At 38.8% G+C, this 13248-nt stretch overlaps 1 protein-coding gene across 5 annotated transcripts in view; it reads right to left on the bottom strand.

Annotated features, from left to right (window-relative positions):
* The window catches only part of CSMD3 (CUB and Sushi multiple domains 3), a 591548-nt gene that overhangs the window by 448431 nt on the left and 129869 nt on the right, over positions 1-13248 (bottom strand). The gene's annotated exons all lie outside the window — the stretch shown is intronic.

The following is a 13248-nucleotide window of genomic DNA, read 5'->3' as shown; positions in this document are numbered from 1 at the left end:
AATAAAGAGAGGCTCATACAGTTGGACATAATAATAATAATAATAATAATAATAATAATAATAATAATAATTTGTATTTATACCCCACCCTCCCCGGCTCAGGGCGGCTAACACCAGTAAAATCACAATAAAAACATAATGGGGGGAGCAATTTAAAATACGGGTTAAAATACAATTTAAAATGCAGCCTCATTTTAATAGTAGCCCATAGTTCAAAACCATAAGGGGAGGGCAACATAAGGGTCAGAGTGATTCCAAACCAAAGGCCAGGTGGAACAGCTGTGTCTTGCAGGCCCTGCGGAAAGATGTCAAGTCCTACAAAGATGTCAGGGCCCTAGTCTTTTGTGACAGAGCGTTCCACCAAGTCGGGGCCAGTACTGAAAAGGCCCTGGCCCTAGTTGAGACAGACTGGGGTACTTCAGAATTAACAATGAAAGGGGTAAAGCCTCTCCTTCACGTTGCCACCTCTCCCACCAGGAGGCATGTGCTATAATGCCCAAATGATGTACCGTATTTTTTGCTCTATAAGACTCACTTTTTCCCTCCTAAAAAGTAAGGGGAAATGTGTGTGTGTCTTATGGAGAGAATGCAGGCTGCACAGCTATCCCAGAAGCCAGAACAGCAAGAGGGATTGCTGCTATCACTGTGCAGCGATCCCTCTTGCTGTTCTGGCTTCTGAGATTCAGAATATTTTTTCTTCTTGTTTTCCTCCTCCAAAAACTAGGTGCGTCTTGTGGTCTGGTGTGTCTTATTGAGCGAAAAATACGGTAATTTAAATACGGAGATGAGCATATGTCAGAAGTGATGGGCTACAATACTCATCACCCCTGACCGCTGGCCGTGATGGCAGGAGCTGATAGAATCATAGAATTGTAGAGTCAGAAGAGACCCTGAGAATCAACTAGTCCAACCCCCTGTAATGTAGGAATCTCAGCTAAAGCATCCATGACATACAAACATCCAACCTCTCCTTAAAAACCTCCAAGGAAGGAGAGCCCACTGCCGCCCCAGGGAGATGGTTGCACTGTCAAACACCTCTTACTGTCAGAAAGTTTTTCCTGATGTTTAGTTGGAATCTCCTTTCTAAACAACATATTGGGAGCAACATCTCCATTGCCACAGTTTCCCTATTACTGCCCCAAATATAAGCTATGCGTGCTAAGCTGGAAATATTCCATTCTTTCCATATACACACACACACACACACACACACACACATTGTTTTGACTTTCATTGTTAACATCACAGAAGTTACACAGAAGTATTAAAAAGCAACTACAACAATACACAATTCTGGCACTTTAATCTTGAATATACCTAGAAGATTTATGCATAATCCTCTACCCCTCTCCAATACCTTGCTGCCCTGCCTAATAAAATCTGAAGGGGAAGAAAGGGAAGAGAGAGCACAAAGAAAGCTATTTTGCACTCTCACAGTTATATGAGCAAGTGACTTGTACCATAAAATTGTTCCAAATGATTTATTTAACGAGTTAAATACAATAAAAGTCAGGCATTTCCATCTGCTTCGTGCTTTAACCAATACCCCTGCGCTATTTTAATTTTAGCCTTGACTGAAGAAGTGGCTCGTATGGAGAGAGGGTTATTCTCTGAACTGGCTGCTGTTGCATACTGCATGTAATGTAATGCCAGGAAAAAACAAAGGTCCCTGTAATAAGCAGCAAAACAACATTAACATGACAAGATTCATTGTATCCTAAAGCTAGAAATGTGAAAAAGCAACACCCTATCTTGAACATTTCTCCTTCAGGCCCAGAATATCATTGGAATTTTTTTTTTTATTCAAAGCCATTCTACAATTTGTCTAGGAGACAGTTCATATATTATATAAAAGCATGGTGGGGATTGTGGATGATTTGTGGTTGTCTTCATTACCAACCTCTTCAGACAGCCATAATGAGATGTGAGTTCCCAAAACACAATCTATAGTTCACAAATCACACATGTGGACTAATCTGGATTATCATCTCTTGGTTCAGTAAATCAAACTATGAATGAGCCTTATGGGGGTGTATGCAAACCATTTGTGGTGACGTCAAACAAACTAAGACCTCTTCAGTTATCTATAGTTTCCTAAGATATGCTTGTCTGCATGTAGCAAGTAGATGACTCTTGCAAGTGCTATGCCACACAGTGCAGAAGTAGCATGGGAAGAAGAAGCTCAAGTTGCTAATGCTTCTTTTCTGGCTTTTTTGGCCAAATTTACAACAGCCATAATGCTAGTCCTCTTCCAATGTTAATACTTGTGCAGCGCGGACAATGGCTGGTCCAAAACTTATGGAGGGCACGACACTGGGGAAGGCTGATGGTAGATTTCTGGACAGCACATCAGACTGGAGCAGGGACGGGGAACCTCTGGTCATTGTACCATATATAATGGCAAGTGTAGGGCAGGTAGATACATAGCAGCCAATGAATCCGCAATTGAGAGCCCTCCAACTGTGCATTAGCATGGTAGAGTTGAAGCCTGCCAAAATATACTTTATCGTTAACATATAAGCACTTAGGGGTGTTGCTAAGCGAAAAGTGAGGCTCAAATTCATCAGTGTTATTATCGATGCTCATATGCAGTGATTCCTCCATGCTGTTACAAATTTCAATTTTAAAAAAAATAAAATACACTGGCGTGGAGAAAATTCTCCCGCATTATTGCTGCATAGTTTAAAGTGGACTTTTCTCCATAAGAATGCAGTCTCATAAACATCAAAATAAAAAATAAAAAAATTCCTTCCAGTAGCACCTTAAAGACCAACTAAGTTAGTTCTTGGTATGAGCTTTTGTGTGCATGCACACTTCTTCAGATACCAAGAACTAACTTAGTTGGTCTTTAAGGTGCTACTGGAAGGATTTTTTTTTTTTTTTTTGACTATGGCAGACCAACACGGCTACCTATCTGTAACTGGAATCATAATCATCAGTTCATCTACATATTAAGTAAATGATACTACACTTGATCTTAGCCAAAAGGCCGAGAATCATATTTTGTTGCATTGTGCAAAATATGAGCAGGCAAGGGCTGAACTGATACTACCCTTGCTGGCACCTTTCCCGGGAAGATCGGAGGCCCACTATGTCAGGTTCCTACTGGAGGACCGGACAAATGCTGGAACGTTAGCAGTGGCAAAGTTTTTATCGGTGGTTGTAAGAACAAATGAGCCCTAAATTCTGAACAAAATGCTTGGTTAACTTGGAGGTAGGCTGTATGAATTGTGTATTGATTTGTAATGATTTGTTGGGTCTCTGGACCGTAATAAAGATTGATTGATATTAAGTAAATGAGTCAAGTGACACAATTCTGGATTGTACTTTCAGGGTACAGGTATGTGTAGTGGGGGTTTTCAAATACATCCCTGTGTCTTAAAAACAGGCACACCTGCAGAAAGGGACTTAGTGTTTCCCTCTCCTTGATTTGCTAGTTTGTTTTGTGCAGGGAGATATTACATGGGGGGTGGGGGCATTTGGAAACATGACCTCCCTGTCTGTTGTTTGAAGTGGTACACTCTAGAATTCTCAATCCACCACCTTGTTCTGCATAAGAGCAAAACCAATCTCAACCAAGAAATTCAATTTCATTCAGATTTGAAGGCTATAATACTGGGAGATGTCAACTGCCATACTTAGAGGAAAATATGTGCCCACAGAGTCTCTACCCACTGCCGTTTTGACAGCTCCGCAGACATTCTCTCTGCCTATCACCACCTGATGGGCAATTGGAACATTCACTAAGAGTCAGCATGAAAAACTGAATTGGCATGGTGAAAAAAGAGAACTTTCAGCAAGCATAAGCCTTCAGTGATTGTGTGTGTCTTCCGTCATATTCCATGATTTCTCCTTTGACAAAAATCTCATCTCTGTCCTGGAAGACTTCCAGTTTTGCCCCTGTTGAGATTTAAAAAGCCAAGCACCAAGAGATAACATAACTGGCACTCCATATGGTCCTCTGATACCATATTGCAAGCCCCTTGCAAACTGCTTTAAAAAGAGAGAGAGAAGAGAAATCCATAACAAAATATATATAAGATGGCCTATTTTTTCATGATATATTTCTGTTCTGTTTTAAATAAACAACAGTGTGATGGGGTGCCCGTGGTCTTTCTGTCTCACTTGCACAGAGCTACTCGTGAAAGTCTGGTGGCACTGGTAGCAAAAGATGCCAGAAGTAATTGCCATGGCAACAATGGAACCATGTGACACATGCAGCATATCATGGGAGAACTATCTTACATAATGGTTAGCAGATGCTTTGGTAGCCTGCCATAAGCCTTCCTCCTTTGCAGTTGGATTCTTCTGTTCCTCTGCCCTTTCATAAAGATGGTAAACAATAATGTGATCATAAGAAGTCAGGGGCTTGCCTCACTGGATCACACAAGAGTTCCACCTAGTCCAGCCTTATGCTCCCAACAGTGACTACTGAGATGCCGCTGCAAGATCACAAGCAGGGCATGAAGGCCATCCACTGTTGTTCTTCACCATCTGATGCTCAGACGTTTCATTTACAAAGCATGGCTAACAGCCAATGATAAACGTAGCCTTCATAAATTTGTCTCTTCTTTTTTATTTTATTTTAAAAATAATGGATATTATCACATCATGAGATTCTGAAAAATTACAGAATGAAATCATTCCAGATCATTTGTGTTTTGTTTTGGGGCTGCAAAATGGCTGCTCCTTGTTTAAGAGGCTGTTCTGGCCAGGAGAGTAAAAACTTCAACTAATTCTTCTTCTTCTTCTTCTTCTTCTTCTTCAAATTTGTATACCATGCTTCATCCAAAGATCACAGGGCGGTTCACAACATAAAAAATACAGCATGAGAACACAAAATACATAACAAAACAGCTGTTGAGTGGGTGGATGTGGTTTGGGGAAAATGGCAAAGCAGTAAGATTTGCAACTGAGCAAAGATTTGAGGCTAAGTATCCTTGGTCAAAGTCTGGCACCAGCCAATATACCTTGCTGGCTCTCAAATATTCCTTGATTGCAGACTCACATTTGTTTTGCTCCTCCTGGAGTACAGCTGGGCTTTACTGATGAATGAATGCTTCCTATATGTTTATAATCACTTTCAAATGTTCTCATCATTCACAAAGTAACATTTAGTAAGCAGCACTTCTAAAAATACTGTTGCACAATCTCCAGAAAAACCTTAGCAGCAAATGGTTTTTTTGGGCATAGCCAATTATAAATGACTAGGCATGAGTCAGGTATTTTTATGTATCCACAATCATTGAAATCAAATAATGAGCTGGCAGAAATTGCTCTTCTACATTTATGCGATTCACTTTTGTCCAGAAAACATATTTTTCATCATGAGGAACTTTCAACTCTTAATTAAAGCACTGACCTATTTCCTCTAAGGAAGATTGTTATACATTGCATGGTTAAGGTCTTGTTTTTGTTTTTACAAAAAATTCAGCAAATTTGGTGAAACTTTAGGAAATGCTGCAGTTCTGAGAAATTTGGCTAGTGTCATCAAAACACTTCTGGCTTTCTCTCAAAAAGCATCACCTGACAAGAAACCCCCCAAGTCAGTTTGAACATCACCGACAGCCTAATTTCTGTGGCAACTCTACTTGCAATATTCCATCCACTTACTGCCAGAAATTTCAGCAAAGTGATTAAACTTAGACGTTGCAGAATTTCATCCTTAGGCTATGATTATAATATGCTTTTCAACCATAGAAACTGTATCGACGTCAGTAGACTTAGGTGCTAAATGCATCCTTCCATAACGTAGGAACTTTAAGTCAATATCCACTGAGACACCTTGAGTTCAATAGGACCCTCCAGTATAGATTATTTTTAAGCTCTAGGAGATGATTCACTGAAAATCAATTGCATGCAACATTATGTGGTCACTTTAACGAAATTAGAGCAGACCAAAGGAGTTGCTAGGACTAGTGGGGAAGGGAGGGAATTGTTTTTCTTGGACTGGTATAATTTTATGTAAAATATGCTATGTTCCCTCCCTTCCCTTATCCACCCACCCCCCTTTCTGCTTAATTGGCAGGTCACCTTGGCCTGTAGGCCTCACATTTTCATCAATATTTATTTTCAAAGCTGCACTGAAGTTATGAGGATAAACATTTAATTGCATGTCAAATGAGCATTCTGCTTCCAAACTGGACTCTAAACTCATTAGCCCTTAAGGAAAGATGCACTTTCAATTGCAAGATCAAATTAGAGCAATAGCTTCAAAACTCCTAAGCCAAAATGACGGGAAACAGTCCTGATTTGTCACAGCAAAAGTGCTCCCAGAGAAATTGTTGACATTAGAGTGGAATGATGTACATAAGCTGACAGCCCCTAATGCAGCTGGTAATTGTGGACTCTGAAGTAAAGTACTGTATTTGTAAAATAGAGGCTTGATTACGTAGGGTGAAGCCAGATCATTTTAAAGCAGCTTGCTAAACATATAACACTATTCATCTGCTGTAAGAAAAGGAACTTGAACTACCAGTAAAGCATCACATGTTGAATGTCAAATCACAATTTATTATTTTGGTCCTTTGAAATTGAGCACAGTGGGGTAGAGATGGATTTTGCATTACAAAATATAGCCCTCCTTAGACATTCGAAATTCAGGTATATTGAACGTGTGAAGTGGGGGAGGGAAACGCATTATTACACCCACTGCCCGTACTCTCAACACCCATGCAATGATCCAACCTTCTGCACAGAACACAAGTGCATACAAGCTGTGTGCAAGCTGTACGAACAATCAGAGACTGGACTGCCCATAGACAGCAAATGCATCTACAAGTTGTTGTTTTTATATGGTTCTTTGTTGTTTTTGCAGCTTCTTTCTGCACAGCTCCAGAGAAGCACTCTTCCTTGCTGTCTAGCACCCTTCAATAGTCTCAATATCAATTTTCTTCTGAATGGGTGGACAATACATACAGGCTTCTCCTAGCCTCTCCAATAGCCCGTTGCCAGTCCGCCACCTCTCTCAGCTTCAACCTTCTCTCAAAGGTTAGTATCCTCAGACCCTTAACAGCAGTGGCTCAACTGGTGTATTGTGTTCCAGCCAGAATACCCTTCAACCAATTAGACTTGTGGCATATAATTCTCTCACCTCATCAGACCACTTTTCCTTTGCAATGAGTGATCAAGAATTGATGATGATGATGATGCTGTTCATCGGAAGATCTCAGGGCAGTTCGCATATTTGTACCCAGCTAGCCCATCAGAAGTGAAATTTTTACAGTCCTTTAACACAGTATAAAAGGAACCCAGCTTCTGAATCCAGTTTTTTACAACTAAGTAACTGACACCTGACAGCTACCAACAGATGCTTAGTATTTCAAACTTAGCTTTTCACATAACACCATATGCACAGTAAACTCTTAGATGCTCTATAGAAAACAAAACCTTCCACCATGAACACGTTTTTAAATATGTGAGAGATTAAGATATTATTATTTTTATTTATTTATTTATTTACCGCCCTATACCCGAAGGTCTCAGGGTGGTTTACATAAAAAGATCACAGTATACAAAATAAAAATAAAAGCAAAAACTCAATAATACCCCACAGAAAGAGCTATATTTTATAAGCAAATGTATAAATCTCCCTTGCCCATGCACTGCAATCATGCTGACAACCAGGCCTCTATGCACCTGTAATGAATATATGAAAATAAAGAAACATGCATTGTTTGGCCTATAGACTGTTTGGGGGACACAATATGGGAAAGGACACAATAGAGTAGAGCACAAACTGGGAAAAACGTATGTGTTATTGAATCTACTGTGGTTTAGACTGACTTATCTTCATTTGGGTACACAATGGCCTTTGTCTATGGATGAGGAATTCAATAAGGTCAGCATCTTGATTTCAGTAACTGAGGTGCCATCACATTTGACTGTGAGCAAGAAAATGAAGCTGGAATAGACTGCACAGATGAAATGGGTGGGGTTTTGCAAATGCAAATAGAGTTTCTTTTCCGTGGTTTCTGTAAAATTTGGTGGAAGTATATTCAACTAGGTGCATGGCTGAAGTAGGCAACACCAGCCTGTTGCTCCAAAGACAGTCTCTGGTGCTATTTTCCAGCCTAATTGTGATATTGAGCATGCCTTTAAATTTTCCCCATATGTGTATAGTTGCTATTATATGGTCTTGGGATCATATTGAAAACAACATTTTCCTCCACTTACAAAAGCTCTTCTATTAATAGAAACAAGATAAGAAGAGTGGTCACAACACAGGCAATTTCTCAACTTACTGTATTTCAAGCTTTCATCTACCACACAAATAACTTTAATTTGCTTCTCTGGTGTTCTTAAAAGAGACATATGCTAAGTCTGAACTGCTGAAAGCAAAATAGATAAAATATTTGGAAAGAAAATGTTTGCAGTTAAAGAGTTTTGCATAGGTTTTTCAGCTGTTGAGTTTCAAGCACTTAAGAAAACTGGACTTTACCTTGGTTGTTCAAGGTAGGTTTTTTGTGTTGTTTTTGTTTAGAATGAGTAACCAGTGTGACATGAGCTCTGTTAAGTATAATTGTTTATTTGACGCTAAAATGGGGAATGCCTAAAGGTGTATTACGGAAGGCTTTAACATGGGGAAATTCCACTGAAGTATACGAAGTGGTCTCTGAACTCCTTGATGGGTTGATAATTAACAATTGTTGTTTTCTGCTAGCTAACACGTGAGTGTTTAACCTTAGATCAGGTGACAAAGATATTTGGTTGCAAATTTCCATTTTGAAATGTTCTCAAGCTCTGTGGATGTGTAAATGGATGTGTAAATGGCTCTCCAGGAAAACAACTCCAGGCAAAATGGAAGATGTAAGGAGTGAGACCTTTGCTTGGAATTATCTATTATTTCTAAGGTGCTGAGCCAATGCTGGACAGCACAAGATCTTGTATGAACTTATTTGGATGTATCTTTGATGTTTTTGTTCTGTTTAAAAGAAAGTTCTACAAGTAAAGTTTTGAATAATATCTAACGGGCCTTGACAATTTTTTATTTTCAAAAGGAGTTAGTTTTTATGCACCCAGTCGCTTCAAGCTGTGCCATATTAATATCTGCAAGAAGCACTCCCCTCTACCAACCAAACAATTATGGGGGGGCACAACTCTCAAATAATTTTTCATCATTCAAATGAAACTTGAAAAACCCAAATGAGTGAAGTGTATAGTCTTTCTTCCCTGCCTTATCTTACTCCCATGCAGGAGAACTTCCAAGAGGATATTCTTGCCAGGAATCATGAAGTTTGTAGTTTGAAAACTGCAGCCCTGACAAGAAGGGCTCTGTAGCAGTAGTAATAGTAGTAGAATCCAATTTCAAGTTAGGCCTCACTCCAATCTGATGTAGCCAAACTTTTTGATAGCATGTACAGTCAGTATATCACTTGTCCCTGATAGCACAATCTTAGATGGGCTGACTCTGGCCCTAACTGTGAAAACAGCAGCGGCCAATCCATCAAGCTGCAACAGAGGGAGAAAAGGGAATCAGGGCTAGTCCATTGGTTCTGCTTAAACATTAGTTATAGTTCATTTCCCTTATCTGTTATTTACCAGTAGCCATTCCATCAGGTTTGCGTTAGTCATTATTAGAACTTCGTAAGAACTGGCTGAGTTTGCTTCTGCCTGTCCAGCTTCTCCTCCCTCCCTCCCTCTCCCCCTTTCCTTTTCTACCATGTCCTTTAAATTATAAACCTGAATGCAGGGACACTAAGTGTTTTCAGCTGAATATCAGGTTTAAAAGGCTTTAAATAAATGAACGCATGTCTAGATGTAGAGCTGGAAAAGGTTCAGAAAAGGTCAACCAAAATTATTGATGGGATGGAGCAACTTAACTAAGAAGAAAGGTTAAAACATTTGGGGATTTTTAGTTTAGATAAAATGTGAGTTAACAGGAGACATCATAGAAGTATATAAAATTATGCAAAGCCTAGAGAAAAGCTTTCAACCTCTGTCATTACGCTAGAACTCGTGGTCAACAAATGAAGCTGAATGTTGGAAGATTCAGGACAGACGGAAGAAAATACTGTATTTTTCTGTGTATATGACTATATTTTTTCCCAAATTTGTAAAGTTTAGAATTGGAGGTCGTCTTACACACACAATGTTGCAATTATTTCTTTCTTAATTTTGGGCTCAAAATTTAGGGGTCATCTTATACATGGGGTTGACTTATATGCTGAAAAATACGGTACTTCTTCGCAGCGTGCATAGCTGAACTATGGAATCTGCTGCCACAAGAAGTAGTGATGTTCAACTTGGGTGGCTTCAGAAGAGGACTTAAACAATTTCATGGAGAATAATACTACCAATGTGCATGTTCTATCTCCACTGTGAGAGGCACTATATCTCTGAATGGTAGTTGTTGGGAATCACAAGTAGGGAGAGTGTTGTTGAGCACAGATCCTGCTTCAAGGTTTCCCATAGGTTGGCCACTGTAAGAAAAGGATGCTGCTGGCATAATCCAGCAGGCTCTGATTATTTTCTTAGTCCAATGTGTGGATAGAATTGCAGACCAGATATAACTTTTTTTGCAAATGTACAGTGACGTTATAGGTTTCCGAAGTTTAAATACAGATTAGATTAAACCAGAGCTTTTATTTAATCATTTTCTATTGAATACAATTTCTATTTCCCAAAGTTTAAATGTCTTTAGCACAGAGGGAACTGCTTCTCTTTATGACAGGAACAGCTGGGGTTCACTGCAACCCTTGTTATTAGCTAATATTCCCTGCTATTCTATTCTAGATTTAAGTTGATTTTGGCCTTCTGATCTCTGTCAAATCTTTGTTCCACAATAGCTTCAATCCCTGGCACATACAAGACAATGGCATTTGCTTTTTCTTATGACTGAGGTATCAGGCAGGAGATATGATTGCTTAATAAAGTAAGCATTTTAAAAAGGTCAAGGACTGTATCTTGACATCCTCTGCCAAGGAAAAATTATACATTTGTGTGAGGTTCATGCTCATTGACAGTGAAAAGCCCAGCTTCTATTTTCAGTCAGTCCATTCTTATGCCTCCATTTCAGCTCATCTGCTGAAAAACAAACATTTCCACCCGTCACTCTGGAACACCACTAACTCCATACCAGAAATGGACAGTTCTGTCAATGTCACTTGTCTCAGTAACTGAGAATTAATCAGCTGGGTGCTTTGCCTCCTCTTCTTCCTCTTTTTGCAGCTGCAGCCAGAGAAATTCAGTTCTCTTAGGTTCTCATTTTCCCCGCCTTAAATTCAGTTCTCCACATTTCTGCAAGCCATTGTTGTTGTTGTTGTCCAATTACATTTTTGTCGGCATTTTAGTGCGACTTTCTCCCAATAAACCCATTTTGTATGTAATTTTGACTAATGTGCTTGTTTGCAAAAAACCATTTTCCCTAATACGATGTTGTGTTATCTTCACTAACACAACACTATCCCCTAATATATTCATTTGTAAGAAACATTGTTTAGTTATCCAGAACTGCATCACAAAATCTACGTAAGTGTGAATTTCAAAGGGCATCTATATTTTGGAATGATTATGGCTTGGGAAACCCAGCCAGGAGGGCAAGGTATAAGTGATAAAATTATTATTATAAATTCTTCTTCTTCTTCTTCTTCTTCTTCTTCTTCTTCTTCTTCTTCTTCTTCTTCTTCTTCTTCTTCTTCTTCTTCATTGAAGTACATATTAAGTAGTTTCTCATTAAAATAAAAGTGAATTTCTCCTCATCCTTACTTGGTACCTTCCAATATCTCACTAATTAAAGTGGAGACAATCTTCTGTTTGAGGTTTTTATATGCTGTTTGTCATAATAGCTATTATTTTGGGTGGGGGAAAGTGTTACTGAAAACACAGCCTACATACATGCTGCCATAACTTACCTCTTCAGTAGAAGACAAACCCCCCCACACATAAAAACCTTGCTTGTAGATTTCATTATTTTTGCTTGCAATAGTTTTACAGGGGATTATGAGCTTTTCACTTACTTTTTGTACAGCTCCAATTAAACTTGGGGGGGATTTTACTTCTCCCTCATCAGAGATAGCATTTTCTGTCTTTAACCTATGGACAGCTTTTAATAGATTTGATTTTTAATAGGTCACTTTCCTTCTCTGCTTCTTTATTCTTTAATTATTCTTGAATGAAGTTCGGACTTCACTATTTCATTTTTAAACACACACCTGCTTTTCCTTTTCTTCGTCTTTTTACATGAACAAGTTTTCTATTGGAATTCTCCTGAATCCTCTGTCTTGGATTTTAGACGGATCTCAACTAACCCACGTCTAATATCATAGAAGCCTGTTTCCTGGAATTTACCTTTGGCTCCTGTCATCTTAAATGTAAGTGATTTTAACATTGCTGGAACAGATCTGCATGGATACTCAGCCAACTGTGCCAGACTAATACAATACCATTGAAATAAACTGCATTTAAAAGACATACAAGTGTATTTTAATTACATTTATTTGAATGAGATTTAGGTGTTTATCTCTTTGTCTGAGTGTGCTCTTTAGGATTAACAATGAGGATATGATTGATGAACCAGTTTTGTTTTTTTTGTATTTTGTGTGTGTTAAATTACCATCTTTCTCCTGTCAAGATATGAAGTCATTGAATCAATTAATGCATTATTTAAAAATAATGATCATAGGTCAAAGCAGAGCATTCTATAATTGAGTAGTAGCTTTGAACTAAACAAGTAATTACTTGTCAGCCCCTGGTACAATCATTTATATTCCTGATCAAACATAGGTTAAGGAAAAAAAGCCTCTGCCTCATTATGATACTCAAACTTTCATTATATAATGCTACATCTGTCAACTATGAATTTAATTGATTTACAGTGCGTTTGATTTTCTCCTTTTCTTCCTTTTAGCAAAAAACAAGTGTGCTTTTTATGGGTTAATAGAAGTTGAAAGGGGAATGTACATACATTCTGGTGGATGTTCACAGAAAGTCATGGGAAATATGCACAACAAAAATAAGAGAAAGAGGGAATTTTGTACAGTGGCCAATCAATACATAAGGTGGAAGTACAGTGGTACCTCAGGTTAAGTACTTAATTCGTTCCAGAGATCTGTTCTTAACCTGAAACTGTTCTTAACCTGAAACACCACTTTAGCTAATGGGGCCTCGCGCTGCCGCCGCGCTGCCAGAGCACGATTTCTGTTCTCATCCTGAAGCAAAGTTCTTAACCTGAGGTAATATTTCTGGGTTAGCGGAGTCTGTAACCTGAAGTGTATGTAACCTGAAGCTTATGGATCCCGAGGTACCACT

This window comes from Podarcis liolepis (genome assembly GCF_965112155.1).
Source record: "Podarcis liolepis genome assembly, chromosome: 8".
Classification (NCBI taxonomy): domain Eukaryota; kingdom Metazoa; phylum Chordata; class Lepidosauria; order Squamata; family Lacertidae; genus Podarcis; species Podarcis liolepis.
The sequence above is the reverse complement of the archived record's forward strand: the minus strand, read 5'-3'. Positions and strand labels throughout refer to the sequence as shown.